The sequence below is a fragment of the Apodemus sylvaticus genome, chromosome 1 (genome assembly GCF_947179515.1).
Source record: "Apodemus sylvaticus chromosome 1, mApoSyl1.1, whole genome shotgun sequence".
In the NCBI taxonomy this organism is placed as follows: domain Eukaryota; kingdom Metazoa; phylum Chordata; class Mammalia; order Rodentia; family Muridae; genus Apodemus; species Apodemus sylvaticus.
In genome coordinates, this window is record NC_067472.1 from 81,024,381 (window position 1) to 81,051,932 (window position 27,552).

Here is a 27,552-nt window from a genome sequence, read left to right on the forward strand (position 1 = left end):
TCCAAAATAATGCTGAATTTTGTCAGGTGCTTTTCTAAGTGATTTAAACATTTTTGGGGGATTCTGTTTTTCCAATAGCCACAAGAGGCCAATATTATCATTAGTTTTACATTCCAGATGAGGAAACTAAAACCTAGAGAGAACAGAATTAGTGACAGCCCAGAGGTTGAGCTCAGGCAGCCTGCAGCAAGAGAGGGAGCCTTCTTGACCATTCAGGAAGCGGATGTATCCCTGATAGCACTAAGTTCTCATCAAGGCATGTGAGTAATAAAACTGTAGTTGTGTAGAGGGCAGTATGCAGATGCCACATCACTTCAGTCCAAAGCTTGTACCTACTTCTTAGTAGATTACATCTTGCAAGTCTTTTACACTCTTTCTGCCTCATTTTTCTCCAAAGAGGAGGGTTTAGGTATCTATGATTAGTGTAAGGACCAATTGTATGATGGCACAGGTCATGTGCATGCTACTTGATCCATGTGGACATTGTCAAACTCTGTAAGGCTGAAATAATAAGTCACTACTCTGCCCTGAAAATTCATAGTCCAATGAAAGAGAAAGTTTCTAGGCTGAAGAGGATATTTTCTAGCTAATTTGCATATAAGAAATTAATACAGCAAAGTGACAACCAATTTTAAAATATAGCAATAACCGTGATATAGGCTCTTTCGATTGTCACAACTTTTTGAGAAAAAAGCATATTATTATCTCACAGTGATAGCTGAGAAAAATAAAGGTGCAGGAATGAGGATAATTGTTGCAATAATAATAATGACACTGATCATGGTAATAATAAATAGGTTCTGGCTTATTCACTGACAGGTTCTCACCTGGTAATTTTAAACCATGGTATAATATTAGCCTACTTTACAAGTAAGAAAATGAAGCAACAGTTGTAGCACTAACAAGTGCAAAAGTCAGGACTTGAGTCAAATCTTCCTTTTTACCCCTAAGAGGTTTCTGCCAAATACTCGCTTACAGTGCTAATGGACTTGGATTGGCTATTTATTCACAGGGGGAGCAGGTGAGTTCACGTTAGCTGTTGTATAGTGTGTAGACAGGTCTGCCCAAAGCAACAACCCAGCTTCTGAGGGGGGGGGAATATTATATGATACACAGTGTTCCAATTTCTAGGGCTATTAGTGCAGTGGGTACTCTTAGTAGATGTGGTGTTTTTGAATATGCTTGGTTCATGGGAATTGGCACTATAGGAGGTATAGCCTTGTAGGAATAAGTGTGACTCTGTTGGAGGAAGTATGTCTCTGTGTAGGCAGGCTTTGAGGTCTCCTAGTGTTCAGGCTTCATCCAATGCAGAAGAGGTCCTCCTCCTAGTTGCCCATGGAAGACAGTCTCTTCTTGGTTGCCTTCAAATCAAGATGTAGAACTCTCATCTCCTTCTCCAGCACCAAGTCTGCCTGCACACTGCCTTGCTTCCCACCATGATGATGATAGACTGAACTTCTCAATCTGTAAGCAAACCCCAGTCAAATGTTTGCTTTTATAAGAGTTGTCTTGGTTATAACGTCTCTTCACAGCAATGAGATCATGACTAGACTAATGCAATGGGGTATGTTGAATGTAATGAAATAGTGATCCAAGTATGGCATTAAGAAAAGGAGAGACAGGATTAGAGTCTACATTAAGTTAAGGTGGACTGTGACAACATGGAGGGGAGATTAAAGTGGCAAGAACAAAGGTAGGCCCTTTGCATCAGGTGGGAAGAATGGATGGGAGATAGAGCTGAACTGAGAAACAGGGGTCAGATCAGGATTCCATGTCTCAGCCTAAGGGGAGTGTACTAGCTAAGAGACTTGAAGCAAGCCTGGAAGATGGGATTTAGGGGATGCTAAGACAGAAAAGCATCTAGGCACCCAGATTTCTATGTATGGTTATGTTCAGAACTTCTGGGGTTATGGCTTTCATTCTCAGAATTCCAAGACAGTTTTAGTTGATTTTATCATTTATTGATTTATTTAGGCTGGGATTTGAATGAAGAACTTTCACACACGTGAGACAAGCATTGTTTTGTGTAACTCTACATCTCCAAACTATAGGAGAATTTGTAGTTTGCAGCCATAGAGCAAAAATAGGGAAGTAGGAAGGAATAATGTTTTCTTTGGGAGTCATTTAGCCAGAAATTTTCACCTACATTTCCCTAACTGGAACTCATAGACTGTTTATTCCCTAGCTGCTAGGGAGTGTGGGAGATTAAACCAGATAGCCAGCCCATTGCTCATGCCCCAGTCTAGCATGCATAGAAGAAAGGAAGAATGAATATTGAGTAGACACCTGGGACTAAATATTCCCAGCACTGGCTTTGAGGACCCTTATTTTAGACAGAAAGTGTGTGTGTGTGTGTGTGTGTGTGTGTGCGCGCGTGCACATGTACTCACAGATTTACTCACAGATCATTTAATGACAGCCAAGATAAAAGAGTGTTTCAGAAAAGTAATCTCCTGACTTTATATGAATCTTAGTAACATAAAATGATGATATTCACATTAAAGCCAGGTGTGAGCCCAGACTTGAGAGACTGAGGAAGAAGGATTTCTGTGACTCTTGTTATAGCCTGGGCTACATAGTGCAGCCCTGTCTTAAAACAAAAATTCCATAAGGTGATCTAAAATGTAAAATGAGCTTTTAGCTTTTGAGAAACATCTAGAAACTTGCTTATCAGATAGGCTGTACATAGCTGTCCAAACCTGGTCCTTGAGTAGACCTGTGATCTACAAATCGACTGAAGGTAGATATATTTGAAAAAAGAAGCAAGCAAGAAAATGAAGCTAGGTAACCATCATGTGACTCCCTTTAACACAAGACTTTGTCTGGATTTTCTACAGTTGCAACATGACAGGTATCAGTCTATTGTGAAATAAAAGGGGGGTATGGCTGGTTTTTTTTCATTTTCTTACTGTAGATTTCTGTTTATCTCATCTGTTGCTTATTCTCCCCAGAATCAACCATGGGTTATTTTGGTGTGTCTGAACATTTATGCTAAAATCAACACCCCAAACACAGATGCAAATATTGTCTACTTTGTCAAAGACATCTCCAATGCTCACATGGTTGCTTAACTGCTGTCTCCCCATGCCTGTGTAAGCATCTACTTTCTAAAAAGGGTCATGTCAACTCCTGACTCAATTCCCTGAATGGGTATATGTCTGGGGCAGGGAGGTCATTGTTATCATTAGATCTGAAAGCAAGTTTCATCTTTTCCTTCCTCCCATTGCTCACAGCCCCAATGCTCTGGGAAAGGACAAAGTGTTGAAGAAGGTGACATCATCCTGATCCTCCTTAATGGTTCCCAGGATTATCATCAAGTCCTTCTAAGCCCCAGAGTTCAGTCTGATGTAACAGAGAAGGTCACTTGTCAGTTCACTGGACTCAAATTAGCCTTAACCTAAGTTCTCCCTAATGGGGGAGAAATGATACAAACAATCAGAAGCAAGATGCCAGAGAAACCCCTGCTGGACATACAGACACGAATGCAAAGCTCTGTCTGACCCTACACTCGTATCAACTCCAGAGCTATAGCCATTATTCCATGTTTGTCCATGTCTCCCCCTGAATATATCACCTTCTTCCTTCCTTCCTTCCTTCCTTCCTTCCTTCCTTCCTTCCTTCCTTCCTTCCTTCCTTCCTTCCTTCCTTCATTTCTTCCTTCCTTCCTTCCTTCCTTCCTTCCTTCCTTCCTTCCTTCCTTCCTTCCTTCCTTCCTTCCTTCCTTCCCTAACTCAACAGGCACCAACCTTGGCTGTGGTTGTGTGGAATAAAGATGGCAGGTATGATCTTTTTCCTTCAGAGATTCACTCTATAGCATTGCATCCTAGGAGACAGATACAACAATGAACTTTTATAACCATACCCAAATGTGTATTAGATACATGCAACTATACATGTTTGTATGTATGCTTGTGTATTTACATGAATAGTATGTTTCCAATGTGTATATGAATACCAAGTTTGAACTAAGTTTTGACCAAGAGAAAGTTGAATAAAGAATGAGTCTAACAGGTTTTTGCAGAAGGTAAAGTGAGTACAGAATGGATAGCGGGAAGTAGTGATAAATACCAGCTACCTCCAGTTACAGAAATGAGGCTTTATGATGAGGCATTATGATGATGCCTTCACTAACCAGGGTAACAAATTGTCGAGTAAGATGAAAATCCTGTGTATGTCTGCAAGTGTTTAGCAGTTGGGAGCTGGTGAGTAAATCAGCAGACAGCAACAAAGAGCATCCTTTATTTTGAGGGCAACAGTCCTTCTAATGTTCATGGACATCAGGGATTTAGAGCATAACTATTCAGGGCATCCAGAGCATCCCAAAAATCATTGGCTTATGAACAAGAAGGAAACATACTTTCCTACTGCCTGGGACATTGGTCACTGCCTTTCCTCTCCCTCAACATGCCAACTTTAATGCCTTCCATGGAAGAATGTGTAAGAGGAAAGACTAGGGATAGGACCACTGTGGCGACATCAGGTAAAGGAGGATGAGCACCCAGGCTGCGTGGTTAGGGGTAGCCAGAGTTAGTTACTGCTGGGAAGGAGAGCCAGGAATTATAGGTGAGAAAACAGAAGGGAAGCAATGGGAAATAGAGTTATAAGATGAATCCATTAAAATCCTGAGGCTTTCAGTTGGCATTAGTAGTTAGATTTCATAAAAAAAAAAAAATGTGTCTCATATAATGACATTTCCATTGTGAGTATATATATGTATCTGTGTGTATGTATGGATACATATATGTCTCATATACATAAATATTCACATGATAAAACATGTGAACATGCTAGTACTTGGTAATGTTGTTCAAATAGGTAAGGTTTTTTTTTTTTATGAATCAATCCGTATTATTTTCAATAGCTCTCCCTCAGTATGCAATGATATTATATATTTTCCCATTAAAAAAGTGGGCAAAGGATATTTACAGAAAGTTCACCTCTGTTGCTAGTTTTCACAAGTGTACTGGTTGGTTTTGTATGTCAACTTGACACAGGCTTGAGTTATCACAGAGAAAGGAGCTTCAGTTGGGGAAGTGCCTCCATGAGATCCAGCTGTGGGGCATTTTCTCAATTAGTGATCAAGGGGGGAGGGCCCCTTGTGGGTGGTGCCATCCCTGGGCTGGTATTCTTGGGTTTTATAAGAGAGCAGGCTGAGCAAGCCAGGGGAAGCAAGCCAGTAAGGAACATCTCTCCATAGCCTCTGCATCAGCTCCTGCTTCCTAACCTGCTTGAGTTCCAGTCCTGACTTCCTTTTGTGATGAACAGCAATGCAGAAGTGTAAGCTAAATAAACCCTTTCCTCCCCAACTTGCTTCTTGGTCATGATGTTTGTGCAGGAATAGAAACCCTGACTAAGACAACAAGCTACAGTATTTCAAAAGAAATTTTAATTTTCTCCATAGAGAAAATTTCCCCACCAGATTGGCATTTGTGGAAGTCTGTGTTATATTTTCTTAATTGATGTTTGATGTGAGAGGGCCCAACACACTGAAGGTAGGGTCAACTTTGAGTGGGTGGTCCCGGGTACTATAAGAGAAGGGTCTGAGCAAGCCAGGAAGAGAAGCCAGGAAGTAGCATCCATCCATGACTTTTGCTTCAGTTCCTGCATCCAGGTTCTTGACATAAATTTCTGCCCTGGATTACCTCAATGTCAGACTTACAAGCTATAAGGTGAAGTAAACCCTTTCCTTTCCAAGTTCTTTTTAGTCATGGGAATTTTTCACTTTAATAGAAACCCTAACTAAAACACTAACATGGGGGAAATTTAAGCAGTTCTCAAAACAGAAATCATGCTAAAGTGCTATTCATGATAAAATTCTATTCAAATTTTAGAAAAGAATATGTTTATTATCTAAATAATACTTGGGAAATAATTAATAAAAATGGACTATACACATTCCTAGTGTACAGATTAAAGGCTTTAGGCAGAATATGACCACTCCAATCACATGCTAACTATTTTACTTGATGCAAACATGTCTCCTTGTGTTTTCTGTAATTTCAGGTTTATCCAGGAAACCAACTGCTTCCTGCTATTAAGACATACTTGAGGAGAAAGGGAGTAAGTAATGGATGGAGGGATTTGCAGTGGTGGAACTGGGAAAGGAGGTGGAGAAGATGAGAAGAGGAGAAGAAGAGAAGAGAATAGGAGAAGAAGAGAAGAGGAGGGAGGGTAATTTGATCAGGATGTTAAATAAATACATACATATATACATTATTGAAAAAATTACTTCCATATATTTTCTCCAGCTTTGAATAGATAGATCCAGACATCATAGAATTTTTGCTATCTGGATGGTTGTCTTTGCATGTTTTCAGTTCATCCATGTGCACATGAAATGTGTTTGTTCCTTTATATCAAATATATATCACAGTTTTCTATCCTATTCTTGACTTGTTGCCACAGTGGGGTTCTATGGCTATACCTGCTCTGCAAAGCCATTTGCACACCTCTTGCACAGAAATGTTTTAATGTCTCTTAGATACATATTTAGGAATGCAATCATAGGTTGCATGCTGAGTGGACCTTGGACAGTATAAAAGAACTACCAGTTTCTCAAGGTTGGTGTAACATTGTATTCTGTCACCACCAGGACCTAGTTGAAGCTGCGTGGTGTCCATGCTGAAGACTGGAAAGCTTGGCCCTTTCAACTTCATCTGCCTCTAAGGCCCATTTCATCTCAACAAGCATATTGAAAGTCACATAGATATGCTTTGTTTTTCTGTGATGTGTGGATGGTCTATAGTAATAATTCTTTGCATTCCCATTACTGTTAAATTATACTTCTCTCTTTTTTTCCCACCAGAGGCTTATCAACAGCTATTTCAGAAAAGCAGCTCCTAAATACTTACCCATCTGCATTTTCCTATTTGTTCTCTTTCTTTCTTTTCTATTGATTTCTCATTTTATTTTTCTTTCTTTTTCTGTTACCAATTTTGAGTTTAATTTTTTCTTCTACCATACCTTAGGTGACACATTTCTTCTTTAATGTAAGAATTTAATGTCACATGTTTCTGTTTGTGCCCTTCGTCAGTTGTATCCTACACATTTTCATATTTCTGAAAATATTTATCCTACCTATCATTTCCAATATCTTTTGTACTTTTTTCATACCTATGACCTTTTAGAAGGCAACTTACTTCCCAAATTTAAAGATTTTGAAGATGAATCTGTCATTGATTTGTAGATAAATTTTGTTTGGAGAACATATGCTGTACAATTTAAAACCCTTCAATGTTATTGAAACTCTCTGTGTGTTTTTCTTACATAGTTAAAAATAATGGGAATTCCTTATAGGGTATGTGGAGGACACCATAATTCTCCGTGCAACTATCATTATTTTTCATGTGTTTTATACTTGTACTGATCATCTACATATTCTCCCTAGTACTGAGAAGAGCACACAGAGTACCATGGACTATGGAGAGGAACATAGAAAGGACCATGGAGAAAGCATGTCGAGGAACACTGAAAGGGCCGTGGAGAAAGTGTGAAGAGGAACATTGAGAAGACCAGGGTGAGGACGATGGAGACAATCATGGAGGAGAGCATGATAAGGACCATGGTGAGGACCATAGAAGGAGCATTAAGAGGATGATGGAGAGGAATACGAAAAGGACTTTGGAGAGAATCATGGGGAGGACCAAGGAGAGAGCTTGAAGACCATGGTGATGGCCATGGAAAGAACTATGGAGAGAGTCATGGGGAGGACCATGTGAGAAGCATGGAAGGAATGTGGAAAGGACTATGGAAAGGGCTAAGACAGGATTGTGGAGAGGAGCATGGAGAGAACATGGAGAGGACCATTGAGAGGTCCATGGAGAAGTCACTGTAGCAGTCAGAGCTAATTGTTGATCTGTCCTCCAGTTTTGTAGTCATTTATTTATATATTATGTTGGGCTTCTAGTGACTACATGGAGATAGACTTTCAGAGGTGCTTCTTGAGATCATGGAGTAGATGTATTTGTAATTATTACCAAGGTCTGTTGAGTTCATGTTTCATCATTCAAACATACCCCGATACACATGATTTCTTACAGTCTGTGTTCTCCTTAGTCTTTATGGTCATTCCAGTTTCTTGCTGCAGAGCAATCACTTAGTCTCTGTCTTCCTAGCTTGTTGCAATCAATTCTGTGTATTTGAATCTGTGAATTTGACATGCTGCCCTGTAGGAGTCCTCAGGTTGGCTCTGTTGTTTCAGGTGAGAAGATGGTGATTACTTATACTGCTCTTTACATGGAGACAATCTTTCACTTGCCTCTTGCTTGCCCAAGTGTCCTCTTTGGCTTTGGCTTTTAGCAGCAGCTATGATGGCAACAATGATGTTGTCTGGGTATTTATACTCCTTAGAGGTTGTGCAGCCCAGTTCCTTGTTCATTTAATTTTCTCCCTCATCCCCCCCCCACTGCCATATTAGTTCTCTCTCCCCTATACTTCCATATCTATCTCTCCACCTTCCCTCTCAATCTCCATCTCTATTTCTATCTATCTCTATCTCTACCACTCTCTTTCCTCCCTCCTCTCTCTTTCCCCATTCTCCCTTCCTCCCAAATTTAATGCCTATCATTTGTATTCTTTTTTTTTTTTGTTCCACCATAGCTGGTACCCTTATCCACCTTCCCAAGATTGTGAATTGTGATATGCCTGGCATCAATGTATACATTCTGACTTCTCTCCAGAGATTGTTTGTGGCAAAGTCCTTAAATTTACAAACTTTATTCAATTCAGGTGGTAACAATAATATATAAACAAATACCTCAAATAATTTTATTGATAGATTACTATACAAAAAGTGGATATAGTGACTAGGCAGAGGGAGACATTTTTCTTTTGTTCTTTTTTATTACAACTGAAGACTTAAAATACAGTTTTTTGTAAAGTAAATTCTTTATGTAGCAGAGAGATCTGCATATTATTGGATACCATTATATAAGTTATTGGTACTTCATAGAGATTTGGAGTCCATAGGAATAAGGCTCTATAGATGTGTAGCATAAAGGCTGGATATACAGGTCCCTGGTAGTCATCTCATTGATGAAAAAGATCAACATTTCAAAACGAGACTGGAAAACTTATTTATTTTGCCCTGTTGTATTCTTCCCTTTAGGCATCTCTGATGGGTTCAAGATGCCCTATGGTCTAAATGGACTTGATGTTAATTGTCTGTGATCCTTTTAATCCCCATTCATAGTAGGTTTGGCTTTGTTGCTTACATTAGATTAAATGTTCTGTGCACAGAAATGATCCGCCACACAAGAGGTTTGTAGATGTTGCCCAGGCAAAGGACAAGGGAAAGAAGTGTCAAGAAACTTTCATTTTATACATGCCAATTTCACCTGGACCTTTGCTTCACTCATGAAGCACCAGTTTATTTCCATACCTGAACCCACTGAACTTTCGTGACCCTGAACCTGATAGTGAGGTTGGTAATCGTCAAAGACCACAGAGAGAGAACATGCAGGTTTATCAGCACACAACAAAGCATCTAGTTAGTCTGTACAAGCAGAAGCCATGTATCAATGCCAAACTGTGTTCCTGACTCTACTAGGCCCCTGTTCCCACAGTTCATTCAACTTTCCCCATATCAAGCTCAGCTTCCAAAATACAAGTCACTGCACTTCCTTTTTTCTAACCCACTGGGCAGTGTCAGAAGCCATGAGCTCTGATGTCCACATATGACAGATGTGTTCCAAGAATGTATTTATTCAAATCCAGAAGTCATATTTCCCAATTTGCTGCCAGCAACGACATAGTCTGGACACCTGATGAAAGACACAGCACTCACCACATGTATGGCAGGTATCTGTAGCAAAGAAGATGTTCTTGGGCTGCCATATCATTTGTATTCAATTTCAATAATTCTTCCATTGGCTTCTTTAGACATTCTTCTGAGTCTCTTAATGACATTTTCATTTTGCTTATTATACTTTCAACCTTTGAGTCTTTCTGTTCAAATTTCTGTTTTTTTTCTATAGTTCTCACTTATCTGTTAAAATTTCCTATCTTGTCTTTGACTGTTGTTACAATTTTCTTTATCTCTCTCCACATTCCAAAACCAGCTTTGAAGTTGTTGCCAAACATAAAATCAGATTCCACTTGGGTTAAGTTTTTTTTTTAAGCTGGAATTTACGTTTTTTTTTTTAATTTTTCTATATTCTTTGTTTACATTCCAAATGATTTCCCCTTTCCCGGTTCTCCCCTCCCCATAAGTTCCCTTTCTCTTCCCTCTGCCCATTCCCCAATCACCCCCCTCCCATTTCTCTGTCCTGGTAATCTCCTACAACAGAACACCAATAGCTTATGCTCTAAGATCAAGAATCGGTTGTTTTGATTTGCATTTCCCTAATGACTAATGAAGTTGAGCATTTTTAAGATGCTTCTCCGCCATCCGAAGTTCTTCAGGTGAGAATTCCCTGTTTAACTCTGTACCCCATTTTTTAATAGGGTTGTTTGGTTTTCTGGAGAACTTCGGATGGCGGAGAAGCATCTTAAAAAATGCTCAACTTCATTAGTCATTAGGGAAATGCAAATCAAAATAACCCTGAGATTTCACCCTACACCAGTCAGAATGGCTAAGATTAAAAATTCAGGAGACAGCAGGTGTTGGAGAGGGTGTGGAGAAAGAGGAACACTCCTCCACTGCTGGTGGGGTTGCAAATTGGTACAACCACTCTGGAAATCAGTCTGGCGGTTCCTCCGAAAACTGGGCACCTCACTTCCAGAAGATCCTGCTATACCACTCCTGGGCATATACCCAGAGGATTCCCCACCATGTAATAAGGATATATGCTCTACTATGTTCATAGCAGCCCTATTTATAATTGCCAGAAGCTGGAAAGAATCCAGGTATCCCTCAACAGAAGAGTGGATGCCAAAAATGTGGTATATATATATATATATATATATATATGCAATGGAGTACTATTCAGCCATTAGAAACAATGAATTCATGAAATTCTTAGGCAAATGGATGGAGCTAGAGAACATCATACTAAGTGAGGTAACCCAGACTCAAAAGGTGACTCATGGTATGCACTCACTAATAAGTGGATATTAACCTAGAAAACTGGAATACCCCAAACATAATCCATACATCAAATGAGGTACAAGAAGAAAGGAGGAGTGGCCCCTTGTTCTAGAAAGACTCAGTGAAGAAGTATAGGGCAAAACCAGAACGGGGAAGTGGGAAGGTGTGGGTGGGAGGACAGGGGGAGAAAGGGGGCTTATGGGACTTTCAGGGAGTGGGGGGCTAGAAAAGGGGAAATCATTTGAAATATAAATAAAAAATATATCGAATAAAAAAATAATAAATACTAAAAAAAAAGAATTGGGTTAAATTTTAATTGATCATTTTTTCTGCATACAGGATTCTCTTGCTTCCATTTTTATGTATGACTGGTCTGGTCATTTTTTTTTTTTGGTCTGGTCATTTTTTTAGTGAAAAAATTTTAATAACTATGGATTCTCTTTTTTCTTTTGGCTACTATTATTAACGCCACTATTGTTGTTGTTAGCAATTAATTTGCTTGGATTCAAGCCGAAGATTTCTTCATATATACAGCCCTTGATATCGTGACTCTAATTTTGTTTAAAAAGATATTTAGATCCAGAACATTTTTCAGTTTATATTATATATGGAAAAATATGGTAGGCAAATTATAACATAATGCTATTTAATGAGTTTGAAATAAAAGAGGAGTAAATAAACTTTCTCTAAATTCATCATTAAAATACATTGTAAATAGTGAAAATGAATTAATTTTATTTATTATTATGTTTTATTAGCACATATATATTTCATTATATGGAATTTTCAAACCATTTTTGTTTGAAAATTTGGTTTGTTTTTTCCTTTCCTTTTTTTTCTCCCCGACTCCTTGTACCATGCCACGCATTTCCCAAAATATCCTTAGCTTTCATGTATTATGTCCCATTTCCCTCCCTCTATGACTCTTGCCTCTCCAAAAGAGCGTAGAAACCAGTCAATGATTTTCATAGAAACTGCTCAGATCAACTGTAAGTGGAGAATGGGGTTTGCCAAAGGTCATCTATACACAAGTGTCAGAAAAAAAATACCTTTCTCCCCTTTGAGGCAAATTTCCCTGCCTCCAATGTGAGGCTCCACACTCAAATCATGATTTCAGTTAGAGCCCACACTTAGAGTCTGACGCCAGACTCTGTCATGTCTGACCTATTTCTAAAATCCCACTTCTCTAAATTACTGATTCTCGCTTCTCAGCTTCCAACTTTGCACTTTGTCCTTGGCAAACCACTCAGCTGCATTTCTCAGCATCTTCAGGCAAAAGCTCATGGATACACTATCATACCCCCAAGCTTACAACATGCCTTTCCCAAGTGTTTGCTCTTATATTTAATGTAAAGATGGTACTTGGTTTATAATGATTCAATTCGTTGTTTTTCTTTATTGTAGTAAAGGCAAGACACATGGAGCAGAAACTGTATTTCTAATTTTGATTTTGCCTCTTTCCTGGATGAGTAATGTGCCATAGAGAACCTTCTCGCCAGTGATACAAGCACAGCTCTCAGGCAGCTTCCACAGTAAGAGAAAATAGCCAGAGCTCTGCAGAGCTGGATGTTGCTAAGCTGGTCAGAAAGTTGAGTGCATTGCATGCATTTCCAAGTCATAATAACTTCATCAGGATGTAAGCAAATAAGGACATAGATGTGCTTTACAATGCTGTCTGCACCAGCACTACCACATTTCCATTTGTACAGACTTATTTTATTTTTGTTAGATATTTTTTTATTTAGATTTCAAACATTATCCCCCTTCTTCCTCGTTTCCCCTCTGAAAACCCCCTATCCTCCCCCCCCCCCACTAACCCACCCACTTCTGCTTCCCTTTCTTGACATTCCCCTACACTCGGGCAATGAGCCAGCCTTTCCTTCAGTCTCTACTCTATTTCTCCTAGTCAAGTAACATGTTTTCCTGGTGTTCATAGTACCAAGGGCCTCTCCTCTCATTGACATCCAACAAGGCCATCCTCTGTTATATATGCGACTGGAGCCATGTGTCCTTCCATGATTACTATTTGGTTGGTGGTTTAGTCCCTGGGAGCTCTGGAGTTATTGGTTGGTTCATATTGCTGTTCCTGCTATGGATCTGCAGACCCCTTCAGCTCCTTGGGTCCTTTCTCTAGCTCCTCCACTGGGGACCCTGTGCTTAGTCCAATGGTTGGCTGTGAGCATTCACTTCTGTATTTGGCAGGCACTGGCAGAGCCTCTCAGGAGACAGCTATATCAGGCTCTGTCAGCAAGCACTTTTTGACACCCACAATAGTGTCTGGGTTTGGTAACTGTATATGGGATGGATCCCCATGTGGGGCAGTCTCTAAATGGCCTTTCCTTCAGTTTCTGCTCTATTTCTCCTAGTCAGGAGATATGTTTTCCTGGTGTTCAGTCTATTTGGCAATTCTTTTTATTGGTCACAGAACCCTATACACAGTTTCTTATTGAAGGTCTGAAACATTTTGGTTATTCATTTCACTTTGAAACATCTTAGCAGACAATTCAGTTGTTGCTGGAATTGTTTTATCCCTCCAAGGTTTGTTTTAACATCTTGCTAACACAGGGGAGAGTCAGATGTGATGTGGGTATAGATCACTTTGATCATTTAATTCTCCTGAGGTGTCACTGTCACCTCAGGTGTCAGGAAGACTGTAAGTCTCTCTTTCATGATAAATCCCTCACATGTCTCTGTCTGGTGTTTCATTTGAGACTTGACTAGTTTTTCAGCCCACACTTATCCCCATTTTGTGGGCCCTTGAATCCCAGCATTCAGCCAAGATGGCTACCTACCCATAACTGTAGAACCCAGAATTCTTTCTCTGTGTTGTCACACAACTCTAGCATTATAGCCTTTCTTGAAGCTAAGTCCTTTCCTTAGGTCAGTGTGAGTCTGGGACACTCCTAGGTCTTCTTTTCCACATGTGTTGCATGTGGATGAGCTGGAGATGACCTTCCTTGATGATGTCCTTGGAGGCAGACCTCATGTTCCTCCCTCCTTTCAAGAACCTGACCTGTGTGCATCTGAAAACATTGTGTGTCATCCTCAGGTTCCAGACACTAGGAAGCAGAGGAACTATAATTGTTATTTTAGGTGTATGAAACTTGAAATGTCAAAAATGTTGCTCAAAATGCAAATGCAATTTTTTTACTCATCTGATAGGCAAATTTTAAATTATTTAAAAAATTTTAATATACTCTATTTTAATCATATACTTTCTTCTTCCCAACTTATTCCAAAGCTTACTCACCAACTACATGTTCTTTCCCTGACTTGAAAAAGAAAAAAAAAGATGAAAGAAAGGAAAAGAAATAACAAAAAGCAAAAGATGAAAAATCAAAACAGACAAACTGGATAAAAGAATATCAATGATGAAACACCAAGACAAAACCAACAACAACAAAATCCACAGGTCTGTTTTGTGTTGATCAATTGCTCCCAGGCATGGGACCTGCCTTGCAGTGTGGTTGACAAACCCAGCGACACTCCATTGTAGAAAGCTGATTTTTCACTTTCATGACAATTGCAAGTAGCCTCTTGTTTAAGGCTAGGGCTCTGCACACACTTCTCAGTGCTAGATTTTGTCTGGTTTTAACCAGCATAATCTTGTGTGCTTCCATAGTCTCTGTAAGTTCATGTGCCAATCAGTCTAATCAGCAAACTTAAAAAACTAAACTTGTAACTGGCATGCAGAGTTGGGGAGCACAGGGCATGTTATGACAAAGCACAGTACACATAAACATGAACATCCTGTGCTGAGATGCCAGTGTACTGTGAATGCTAACGTTAAAATTAGTTAAAATTGTAAAACTGTCCCAGTAAAAAATGAGGGGAAAGATGCCATAATATAACATTTATGGATGAATAAATTGAAACGATTTCACAAAAAGTGATTTGGCAGTGTTTATCAAAAATAAATATCATTTGATCCAATGGTTTCATTTTTAAAAATTTTATTCTATACATGAGTATAATTTTACCTTTCCCCCAACCACCATGTTGAGAAAAAACTATATATAGGACTATTTAATTTTACATTATTCACAGCACCAAAAGTTGGTAACAGTCTAAATTCTCACCAGTACAAAGCAATTTAAATGTTGGTAGATTCATGCAGTGAAGAGGCATACAGACAAAAATGCTTTCTCTCTCTCTCTCTCTCTCTCTCTCTCTCTCTCTCTCTCTCTCTCCCCCTCTCTCTCCCCTCCCCCATTCCTCCCTCTGTGTGTGTGTGAGAGAGAGAGAGACAGAGACAGAGAGACAGAGACAGAGAGACAGAGACAGAGAGACAGAGAAAGAGAGAGGCAGAGGCAGAGACAGAGAGAGAGAGAGGGAGAGCGAGAGCAAGAGAGAGAGAGAGAGAGAGAGAGAGAGAGAGAGAGAGAGAGAGAGAGAGAGAGAGATGGGTGGAAGGGGAGGGAGAGTTGGAGAGTTGGAGTCTCCAGCAGGCTCAGATATCTGAATACCTAGTCCCCAGTTGATAGAGCTGTTTGGGAAGGTTTAGTAAGTCTGCCCTGCTGGAGGAAGTTTATCACTGGGGTGGGGTTTGAGAGGAAAAAGCCTGGCCGTTTTCCAGTTTGTGCTCTCAGTTCTGAGCTTATACTTGATTACAGTGCTTAGCTTTCTGTTCTGTCCATTCTGCCCTCTGCTCCCATGCTTCCCCTCCATGGTGAACTCAAATCTCTAGAACCATAAACCAAAACAAACTCTTCCTTCTATGAGTTACCTTGATCTGGTGTTTTATCACAGCAGCAGAAAAACAACTAAACACACACACACACACACACATATATATATAAAGCATGTATATGCATGCACATATAGTCACATACACTATAGTTTACATGTATATGTATTAGTTAAACATAAATATCAATGTCTATAAAGAGTTAAATGGTAAATGCTAGGTGCCACACTGCATAAAGCATATTGCCACTTATGATCCATATCTAATACTAAGACATAGTAGATTTTAGAAATAGTGTCTAGGGCAGGTAATTTTTAATCCAATACTTTCCTGTAAAACAAAACAAAGCAAAATAGGCTACTATTGTCTATGATTACTTTTTCCTATAATATTAGATTCATGCTATGAAGAGGTACAGAGACAAAAATGCTCTCTCTTTCTCTGTGTGTGTGTGTGCACGTGTGTGTATGTGCACATGTATATGAAAAATCCATTTGATGATTTGCAAAGGATAACCTGGAGGAGGTCAGATTAGCCAGGGATACTTTCTAGTGCATGACACTTGTTTTAAAAACTTAGGTAAATATGAACGAGCTACAGAGGCAGCAGCTGCTTTGAGGTGTTTCTAGTCACACCAGATCAGAGTCAGTGTGAGGAGGATGTCAGCCACAATCTGGATGCTCTGGAGAGTGCTCCCTTTAAAGGAGATGGGCATCAAGGACAAGAAGAAAGATTTGCTGAAGAAGATGGCTTTGTTTGAAATGTACGACTGTAGAGTACTCACAGGAAATTCGGGTAAAATAGGTAGAAAATTAGAAATTTGGATACGGAGCTCTGGAAAGCAGCAGAGAATATAAATCTTCAATTTTACAGCTAACTGAGCTCACAGATATTGCAGAGAAATGGGAAATGTTCCCCAGCGGGTGTGGGGAGTGTCTTGGAGGCCTGAAGAGAGCTCTGGGTCTGTAATATGTAAATAAAAGGGAATATGAGATCACTCCTGATTGGCAGATCAGAGCTATATGAGTGTGAGTGTGCCGGGGGAAGAAAAGGCCTACTTGATCAATCCTTTCAGCTTGAACAGGATGACTAGTTCTGACCCATAGCCTGAAGTGCATGTGGGAATTATGAAAGGTGACTCAATGTGCTCACTCACCAGGAGAAACTCACCCCTGATCTGCTATGGGGATTGTACTAAAGTTTCCAGGTTTTAGAATCAAAGTAGCCTTGGCTGGGCATGCTGATGCCTGCCTGTAATCCAGCTCAGGGGTCCAAGATTTGTCCTAGGCTAAGTAGCAATCTTAAGACTAGCCTGGGCTCCATGCGAGGGTCTCAGCACAAGGTGAAATAGCATGGAGTATGGAGACACTCAAGGGATGCCGTAGTGAATCTCACAGTGCTGTGGAATCCAGAAAGAGGTAATCAACCCTTGTGGCATGGGGGCGTTACTGGGATTCAAACTTATAGCTTCAACTCACTCACCTGAGACGCCCTCCTCCAATTATTATTCTCCTCTTCTCCCATCTTCTTTCTCAGCACAATGGAACTCATCTATCCCTTTCTTTGCACTCTAATGTTTGAATGGAAGGGACAGTCCACATTTAGGGAGCTGAGAGTTACACCCCCTTAGATATCTTAGGAGTAGAAACTATACATAACTTATTTGGGATTCCTTCACACAAGAAATTTGGATTTTTATATCTGACTTGTCAATTTATTCAGTCATGTTTTATGTCAGTATACACTATGAATATTATTTAATATTTTTATTATAACCTATTACTCAATTTATTTTGTGGCTTTAAACTGCCACATTCACTTTTCAGTCAGTTCTTGGGCTTTTCTGACATATTTTAATAGTTTTTTTTTTAAAGCAACCTGTTGCTTTTGTTATAAGATGTACCATGCTCATTTTGTACCAATTTCACATCAAATAGAACTGTTCAGTGATGTTACCAACTTTACAGCCACATGGATCAACTGAGGTCTCCTTGCTTTGTTGATCTGTAAACTTCTAATGCTAAAGTGAAAACGCTGGTTCCAACCCCCGCCACAGCACCCCCGTAACTGTTCAGTCCCTGCACTGCTACATGCCATGCAGAACTATACAGCCACTTGGTGATGTGGACTTGCTTCCTGTAGGTCAGCTTTGTGTGCTCAGAGCTGACTCTCCAACCTCCACGAGGTCACTGCTACTCAGCTTCTGCACTGATGTTGCTCTCAACTTTTTCTTATTTTACAATGATTTTTTTTTAGTTTTTTAGAATAAAATATTACAGCAGTTCTCCCTTTCCATGCTCTCCATCAAATCCATGACCTCTTTTTTCATTGCTATTGTATGTATGTATGTGTTTGTACATATATGTTCCTAAATATGTCCTTACTAGTCTGCATAGTGCCACTTGTTTGTTAGTATGTATTCAGGTCTAACCTTTGGCACTAGGTAACCAATTGCCATGCTCTTCTATGAAGGAAACTAGCTCTCCCACTCCCAGCTTTCCTTGAGTTCCCGAGGTTCTTTATGTAGGGTTGAAGTTTCCTGGGCTTTTCTCGATACAGTCTGTAGTCATCTTTGGTAAGTTCACAAACAGTCATGTTGATGAGACCTTATGGGTGTAGCCTTTCTCACATTACAAAGAGACACAAGCTCACAGCAAACTCCCTGATCCTCTGGCCCTTGCAATCTTTCTGTTCCCTCTTCTATAATGTTCCATGAGCCTTAGGTACAGCTATATTTTGTAAATGTATGCACAACTCTGCATCTTGATTGGTAGTCATTTTCTGTAATGGGCTCCTTAACAAGAGGTCAAGACTTCACTTTTCTGTGGGTATAAGGACAAATGTCTATACATTTTTGTTTGGGGGTATAATGGTTTCATAAATTGGAGGGTGTAGGTTCTCAGCCACTAACCATGACTTCATTGTACTGAGATTCCAGTCCAAGGCAGAATATCTCTTTTGTTGAGAGGGTCTTAAGTCTAATTAGAGAGCTGTTGGTTACTGCCAAGTTATATGTGCCAGTATTGCACAGTTAGGGTAAAACATACATTTTACCAAAAACTATTTCCATATTCAATGCAATCCCAATCAAAATCCACATCTCATTCTTCACAGAAACAGAAAAAACTATGCTAAAATTCATATGAAACTACAAAAGAAAAAACTCCTAAACAAACAAAAAAAGTATTGGAGGGATTGCAATTCCAGATCTTAAGATGTATGGCAGAGTCATAGTAATAAAAACAATACAGTACTAGTACAAAAATGGACATGTATCCCAGCAGAACAAAATCAAAGACCCAAGCGTGAGCCACATGTAAATTTAGACACTTAATATTTTACAAAGATGTGGAAAACAAATGCTGGCGAAAAGAAAGCGTCTTCAACAAACAGTGCTGGGAAGCTGGATTCTACATGGAAAAGAATAAAATTAGACCAATATCTATTACCTTTCATCAAAACTAACCCAAAAGCCATCAAAGACCTAAACCTGAAACCTGAAACTGCTAGAAGAAAACAGAGGCAATGCCCCACACCAGTGTAGAAAAGGGCTTTCTTAACAGGACACCAATTACCCAAGAATTAAAGCCAACAATTTACAAGTGGGACTTCAAAACTAAGAAGCTTCTACACAACTAAAGAAGCAATCAATGAGGCAAAGGGGAGCTCGCAGAGCAGGAGACAGTCTTTGCCAAACATGGACACTTGACAGAGGATTACTATCCCGAACATATAAACAAATGAAAAAAAAAGTTAAAAACCAAATGGTCCATCTGAGAAATGGGCCTGGGGACATAAATAGAGAATGCTCAGAGGAAAAAGAGAGATAGAGAAGGTTGTGTGCTGGGTATGACAAGAATGAATTCTATATACAATTAAAATTTTCAAAGAATAGTTTTAAAACTCTGAGTCTGTTATTAGTACATTCCAAGAAAATCACATTAAGTACATGCATTACTTTAGGCAGAATTAATTATTCATAATAATAATGTTATGCTATAAGAAAAATAGTCTTTTCCAAATTCAAGCCATATGTTGTTTTTCTTTTGTTTTCTTTTAAAAATTCTCTTCACAGGTCTTGAGACACCACTCAGTGCTCAAGAGCACTTGCTGTTCTTACAGAGCAGCCATGTTCAGCTCCAGCTCACAACTGTGGGTAACCTTAGCTTTAGGAGATTGACACATCCTCTTGTGGACTTCACAGGCATCTGCACCCATACACTCACACCCATGGAAGGCCCCCTCCAACATGTACATATAAATCTTATACATTTCTCCTTATGTATCCCATACCCTTATGATTTATTAAGAAACATTTCTAGAAAAACTGAATTGTTTCTTACACAAAATCTATAATCATTCTTGATTTTGAGAATAGGAAGATCTTCTCAAGGGCCCAGAGAATCAGCATCTTCCCTTTCTCCCTCCGTCAGGTTTGCTCTTCCCCTCTTCCTCTTCATCCTCCTCTTCCTCCTCTTCCTCCTCTTCCTCCCTTTGTTCCTCTTCCTCCCTTTGTTCCTCTCCTCCATCTATGCTTTAAAAAAATCAAACAAACCTGAATCTCTGTAGTTCAGATTAGCCTCAAACTCATGATTCCCCTGACTCAGCCTCCTGAACACTAGAATTTTAAGGATTGTGCCACATTTAATCTATGATTTGTAGTTTCTGAACAGAACACCAATAACTTATGCCCTAAGATCAAGAATTGACAAATGGGACCTCATAAAATTACAAAGTTTCTGTAAGGCAAAGGACACTGTCAAAAGGACAAAAGAGCAACCAACAAATTGGGAAAAGATCTTCACCAACAATACATCCGACAGAGGGCTAATATCCAATATATACAAAGAACTCAAGAAGGTAGACTCCAGAGAACCAAATAACCCTATTAAAAAATGGGGTACAGAGCTAAACAAAGAATTTTCACATGATTAATTTTGAATGGCTAAGAAGCACCTTAAGAAATGTTCAACATCATTAATCATTAGGGAAATGCAAATCAAAACAACCCTGAGATTTCACTTCATGCCAGTCAGAATGGTTAAGATTAAAAACTCAGGAGACAGCAAGTGTTGCCAAGGATGTGGAGAAAAAGGAATACTCCTCCACTGCTGGTGGGATTGCAAGATGGTACAACCACTCTGGAAATCAGTCTGGCAGTTCCTCAGAAAACTGGGTATGATCCTTCCAGAGGACCCCGCTATACCACTCCTGGGCATATACCCAGAGGATTCCCCAGCATGTAATAAGGATACATGCTCCACTATGTTCATAGCAGCCTTATTTATAATAGCCAGAAGCTGGAAAGAACCCAGATGTCCCTCAATGGAGGAATGGATACAGAAAATGTGGTATATTTACACAATGGAATACTACTCAGCAATTAAAAACAATGAATTCATGAAATTTTTAGGCAAATGGTTTGAAATGGAAAATATCATCCTAAGTGAGATAACTCAATCACAAAAGAATACACATGGAATGCAGTCACCGATAAGTGGATATTAATTAGCCCAGAAGCTCTGAATATTCAAGACACAATTAACATATCAAATGATTCCCAAGAAGAAAGGAGAGGGCCCTGGTCCTGGAAAGGCTTGATGTAGCATTATAGCACGGGTACCAGGACAGAGAAATGGGAGGGGGTGATTGGGGAATGGGCGGAGGGAAGAGGGAGGGAACTTATGGGGAGGGAAGAACCGTGAAAGGGGAAATCATTTGGAATATAAACAAAGAATATAGAAAATTTTAAAAATAAATAAATTCCAGCTTAAAAAAAACTTATGGGCTTATGGGAAGGGGGGAACCAGGAAAGGGGAAATCATTTGGAATGTAAACAAAGAATATAGAAAATAAAAAAACATGAAAAAAATAAAAGTTTAGGAGTTAAGAAATTATCAGAATCAGTATTGCTACCTATCTCTAGCAACTTGTCTTTTTAAAGTTTCTTCTTAATTATTTGAATTTTTTTCATATTATTAATGACTTTTGATTAAATCTACTTCCCCATCGTCTTTTGTTCTATTCATTCCTTCTCCCAACCACCATCCCCCTTTTGAGTACTCCTTTAAAACACACTAAGCCACACCAAGATAGTTTATATTATTTTGGCTATTGTGAAGAGTGTTGTTCCTCTAATTTCTTTATTTCACTATAACTCTAATCAAACAAGTGAAAGACCTGTTTGACAAGAACTTCAAGTCTCTGAAGAAAGAAATTGAAGAAAAGCTATCAGATAATGGAAAGATCTCCCACACTCAAGGAATAGTAGGATTAACAAGAAAAATGACCATCGTACCAAAACCGATCTAGAAATTCAACATACATCTCATCCAAATTCCAACACAATTCTTTTCAGACCTTGAAAGAACAAAATTCAATTTCATATGGGAAAACAATAACAATGAAACTATAGCTAAACTGTCATGTAATATGAAAGAACTTCTGGAGGAATCACCACCCTGATTTCAAGTTAAATCACAGCGCAATAATAATAATAATAATAATAATAATAATAATAACTATTATTATATAATTATAATAACTATTATTATTAAACAATAATTATAACTATTATTATTATTATTAACTGAATGGTCCTGGCATAAAAACAAACAGGTTGATCAATGGAATAAAATTGAAGATCCAGAAGTAAATTCACACACCCATGGACACTTGAGTTTTGACAAGGAATTCAAAACTATACAGTGAAAAAAAGAAAACATCTCCAACAAATGGTGCTGGTCTAACTAGATGTCGCCATACAGAAGAATGCAAATAGATTCCCTGCACAAAACCAAAGTCCATGTGGATCAAAACCCTCAACATAAAATCAGATAAACTAAATATAGAGGAGAAAGTAGGGAAGATCCTTGAATGAATTGGCACAGGAGACAACTTCCGAACAGAATACCATCAGTTCAAACACTAAGATTAACAACTAATAAATGGAATCTCATGAAGCTGAAAAGCTTATATAAGGCAAAAGACACTATGAAAAAGACAAAAAAGCAAAGTGGGAAAGATTTTCACCATCTGTCAGAAGGCTAATATCCAAAAGAACTCAAGAAATTAGATACCAACAAACAAAACAACCCAGTTTAAAAATGGGATACAGAGCTAAACAGAGAATTCTCATAGAGGGATCTCTAATAGTCAAAAAGCACTTAAAGAAATGTTCAACATTATTAGTTTTAAGAGAAATACGAATCAAAACCATTCTGAGGGCTGGAGAGTAGTTAAGAACACTGACTATTTTTCCAGAGGTCCTGAGTTCAATTCCCAGCAACTACATGGTGACTCACAACCATCTATAATGGGATCCAATGCCCTCTTCTGGTGTGTTTGAAGACAGTTACAGTGTACTCATATACATAAAATAAATATATCTTTGAAAAAACAATTCTGAGATTCCCCATTATACACCAGTCAGAATGGCTAAGATCAAAAACTCAAACTGACAAAGATGTGGAGCAAGGGGAGCACTCCTTCATTGCTGGTGGGAGTGAAAATTTATACAATCTACTTTGAAAATCAATTTGGCAGTTTCTCAGAAAATTAGGAATAGATCTAATTCAAGAGCCAACTATACAACTCCTGGGCTTATAACCAAAAGAAGCTCCACTATACCACAAGGACACTTACTCAAGTATGTTCACAGCAGCTTTATTTGTAATAGCCAGAAACTAGAAAGAAACAACCTGGATGTCAAATGAAGAATGGACAAAGAAACCATTGATATGTCTACTCAATGGAGTATTGCTCAGTCATTAAAAACAAGGACATCATGAATTTTGCAAGCAAATGGATGGAACTAGAAAAGATTATCCTGAGGGAGTTAACCCAGAACCAGAAAGACAAAAATGGTATGTACTCACTTACAAGTGGATATTCGTGATAATGTATAGGACAACCACACCACAAAACACAGAGCCAAAGAAACATAGTAACAACGAAGGCCCAAGGGGGAACACTTGAATCTCACTGAGACAGGGAAATAGATTAGACATCAGGAATGGACTGAAGAAGGAGGCTGAGTGAGGGAGGTGGTGGGGATAGGAGCAGGAAGGATGAGGTGGGAGAAGGATGGAGTGAGGGGAAACCTTGTTAGAAACCTAGGAAGAGGAAACTCCCAGGAATCTATTGGGGTGATCATAGCTGAGACTCCTAGGAATGCGAGATATGGAACTTAAACCAGCCATCTCCTATAACCTGGCAAGAGATCTAACAAAGGGATTGGGTAACCTGCCTAGTCACAAAACCTTAAACTCACAATTGGTGCTGCCTACAAGTTGTGCCCGGGTGAAAGATGGCACAGAATTTGAGAGAAGGACTAACTAATGAGTGGCCCAGCTTGAGAACCAGGCCATGAGAGGGGATCCTCGGCTAACATCATTAATGACATTCTGCTATACGTACAGACAGGAGTCTAACATTACTGTCATCAGAGAGGCTTCACCCAGGAACTGATGGAAATTGATGCAGAGACCCAGAGCCAACCAGTAAGTGGAACTTGGGGAATCCTGTGCAAGAGCAAGAGCAGGGAGGAAGGATTAAAGGAGCAAGAGGGTTTGAGGACACCACAGAAAACCTACAGAACCAACAAACCTGCGCCCATAGGGCCTCATAGAGAGTGAACCGCAGATCAGAGAGCCTGCATGGGATAGACCTAGGCCCTCCGCACATAGGAAACAAGTGTGCAGCTGGGTCTTCATCTGGGACTCCTAAAGTGGGAGCAGGAGTTGTCTACATTGCCTGCCTTTGCATCCCTTTCCCCTAGCTGGGATGCCTCATCTAGCCTCAAGAGAAGATGCACCTTGTTTTACTGCAACTTGATATTCCAAGGCTGTTTGATATTCATGGGAGGCCTCCCCTATTGTGAGGAGAACAGGTGTATGAGGGGGAGGGGAGTTGAGAGGGAGTAGAAGAGAAGTGAAGGGAAGCTTCAATCAGGATATAAAGTTAATAACTTAATTGATTAAAAAAACCCACTGAGTTCATATACCATACCTTGGCTATGCATGAATATAGAATTATCTATGGGAACATAGACAGCCTCTCAGGGTCCACATCCTTGAGAAAGTTGTCTCTCCTACAACAGTTATCAATTGCCAGTAGCCCCTCAGGTATGAATTCCCTCTCTGTCCATTTGTGTTCTTAGTTACACACACACACACACACACACACACACACACACACAGAGAGAGAGAGAGAGAGAGAGAGAGAGAGAGAGAGAGAGAGAGAGAGAGAGAGGAGGGAGGAAGCAGGACAAGGGAGATGATTCCAGTTACATTTAAATGGCCCATATTTTCTAAAGAAAGCTGGGACACATGCCCACTGTACACAAGATGGATGCTGTAACACAGTCCAGGTTGCTGGTCCTCCTCCCTTTCCTACAGAGCTATCTTTACATCCAGCGTCTTCAGGCTGTCTACTTCCACATATCACCCCCACTGTGATTCATTTACTATTTCAGGACTGACAGCCTAGAAGAAACACATCCTACTAGTGCTGCACCGCAGAGGGTATGAGTCCCGCCTCCAGGAAAGCAGGCAGGAGGATGCGCTGCCCAGGACACACTGCATTCGAAGAATCTTAATGAAGCTCAGCTCCATTCCTCACATTTGTATTTGTATCACCTCGAACACAGTCACTAGAAAGGAGGTGAAGAGCCATAAAATAAAAATGGATTTTCCTTTTATAGTCAGTTTTACTGGAAATATGTGAAAGCGCTGTTTCTCTCTTAGCTCATGTCTACATACCCATGGCTCATATTTTCTGAATTTTTCTTTTTTTACAGCGATGTACAGCAGAGCCTGTGAATACCTGCTCAGCTTGATGATTCTAAAGTTGGAAGGTTAAATCAGGTGACGTCATTCATCAGCAACAGAGAACAGATGCACTTGTGCTCAGATTTCTACTTATTCAGATCAGTAGTTAAAAATAATAGTTAATTGTTAGAGTGAGTTTCTTTTTAATATGATAGAATGAAGGCAACTTATTGTATAGGAAGTAAAATTGGTGTAAAATTCCAAATTAAAATATCGTGCTTTCAGATATTTCTTCATGTGGTAGGACCCTTCAGATTATATTGTCCCACTGAGTGTGTAGTATAAGCTTCATAGGAAATAGCCACCAGGATATCTCTGCTGTCCAAAACTCCCATGACAAGTAACTAAAGTTGGTATGTTAGTGTCTGTTCCTTTCTCTACCATCCTTGTTTCTGTACTGATGTGGGGATAGCTTTGTATATATATTTCACCTGATATTATCCAACAGCTTTAAAGTGTTGTACATTTGTAGCTTTGTGACACAACATCTTTCCAACTTAAGACTTCTTCAGCAGCTCCTCCTAATGTGCTAATATTCTGCTGTAAAAGAAGGTTCGGAAGGCATGCTTATATCATGGGGTTCCCTAAACACAATTTAACTCATGCCAATTTATTATTATTGTTCCATTCCAAGGCACTCACAAGAGCATGAATCAAAGACCTCCTGACTTCACAAATACCAGCAGTCTTCCTGTATTTTCAAAGATGAACTTTGCTATTGTTTTAGCACGGTTTTTATCCTCCAACATCCATATCAAGATTTTGCCTGTTGAGTATGGAGGCCTAATGGGAGGTGTTTGTATCATAGTGTTGGGACCTTCAGGGTATAGACTTCTCTCAGGGGCTGAATTAAGCACTTCTGAAGAGGGTTGCTGCAAATTGAGGTCACCCTTCCTGCTCTGTCCCCTCTGCTCATGCTTGCTCCCCTACCCCTCTAGTTTTCTTCCAGTACCAGACAGGTGCTCTGTGGAAATCAAACCAGTGTGGCTACCCGATCTTGGATTCTCAGAGGAAAGTAGCAAAAAGGGCAAGTATGTAGCAACAGTAACACAGCTAAGGCACACAAGATGAGCTGTCTGAATCTGCACAACAAACCAAACACAAACCAAGACTGCGACCTAGATGGTTCATCTCTAGAGCATGTGTCTCTGTCAAGACCATAATGTCAGATACAAGTGACTGATAGAGGACAGGAAATGATGAAGATGACGTGACATCAGGGAGGGAGGTCACAAAGATGGAGGGACTCTCTGTCACTTCTGATCTGCTCACGGTTGAGGAACATGAGTCTCAGAAAGCTGAGAATCTTATAAATAAGAAGAGCTTGTGATGGGCAGGGCCTGCATCCCTTCTAGGAGGGCTAAGAGAAGGATTTCCACAAAGACCATACAAGCAAATTTTTTTTATGTAACACACAGGCTATTCTACATGCACAAGGAGAGCATCTTCTGGCTTGCACTGCTGACAAGCACACATTTGTCAGCAAAAATAGCCTCCCAGCTACCCAGCCCATCTCCCGAGGACAAAACACACTGAGGAATTGCTTTGCACCTGATTTTATTGACTCTAACGCCAAATCATCTTTCTTTAAATAGGCTGTTTCAAAGAGAGAGAGGGAAGAAGTGACGCTCTATTACACAACAGCCAAGACGAATCATCAGAAGGGTTGGCAGCCAGGAAGAAACCTGTCCCAAAGTTACAGATGTAGAATTAACCTTTACATTTATCCTGCAAAGTGGGAAGATACAGTCAAGTGAGATATAAGTGGAGAAATGCAAAAAATAAAAAATAAAAAAAGGTTCTTACCCAATGTTCAGACAGAAAGCAGAAACAGTCAGGGGAGTCTCTGACAGAGCTTGGTGGGTACTTAGACTTAAGGGTTACATCAGTTTCCTTCCCTAGCACCTCTCATCCATGAGTGCTTTACAACACAAGTCCATGGGTGCCTATCCACTGAGCATTACCCAGATGTCACCCCTGAGACAGAATGCAAAGGTCATTTAATGTCA

At 39.6% G+C, this 27,552-nt stretch overlaps 1 long non-coding RNA gene across 1 annotated transcript; it reads left to right on the forward strand.

Annotated features, from left to right (window-relative positions):
- Positions 1–16,802: 16,802 nt before the first annotated feature.
- On the forward strand, positions 16,803–25,380 carry LOC127679140 (uncharacterized). The gene is made up of 3 exons (XR_007976693.1): positions 16,803–17,131; positions 24,134–24,214; positions 25,189–25,380. It is a non-coding gene; the product is annotated as an uncharacterized LOC127679140 (long non-coding RNA).
- Positions 25,381–27,552: the final 2,172 nt, after the last annotated feature.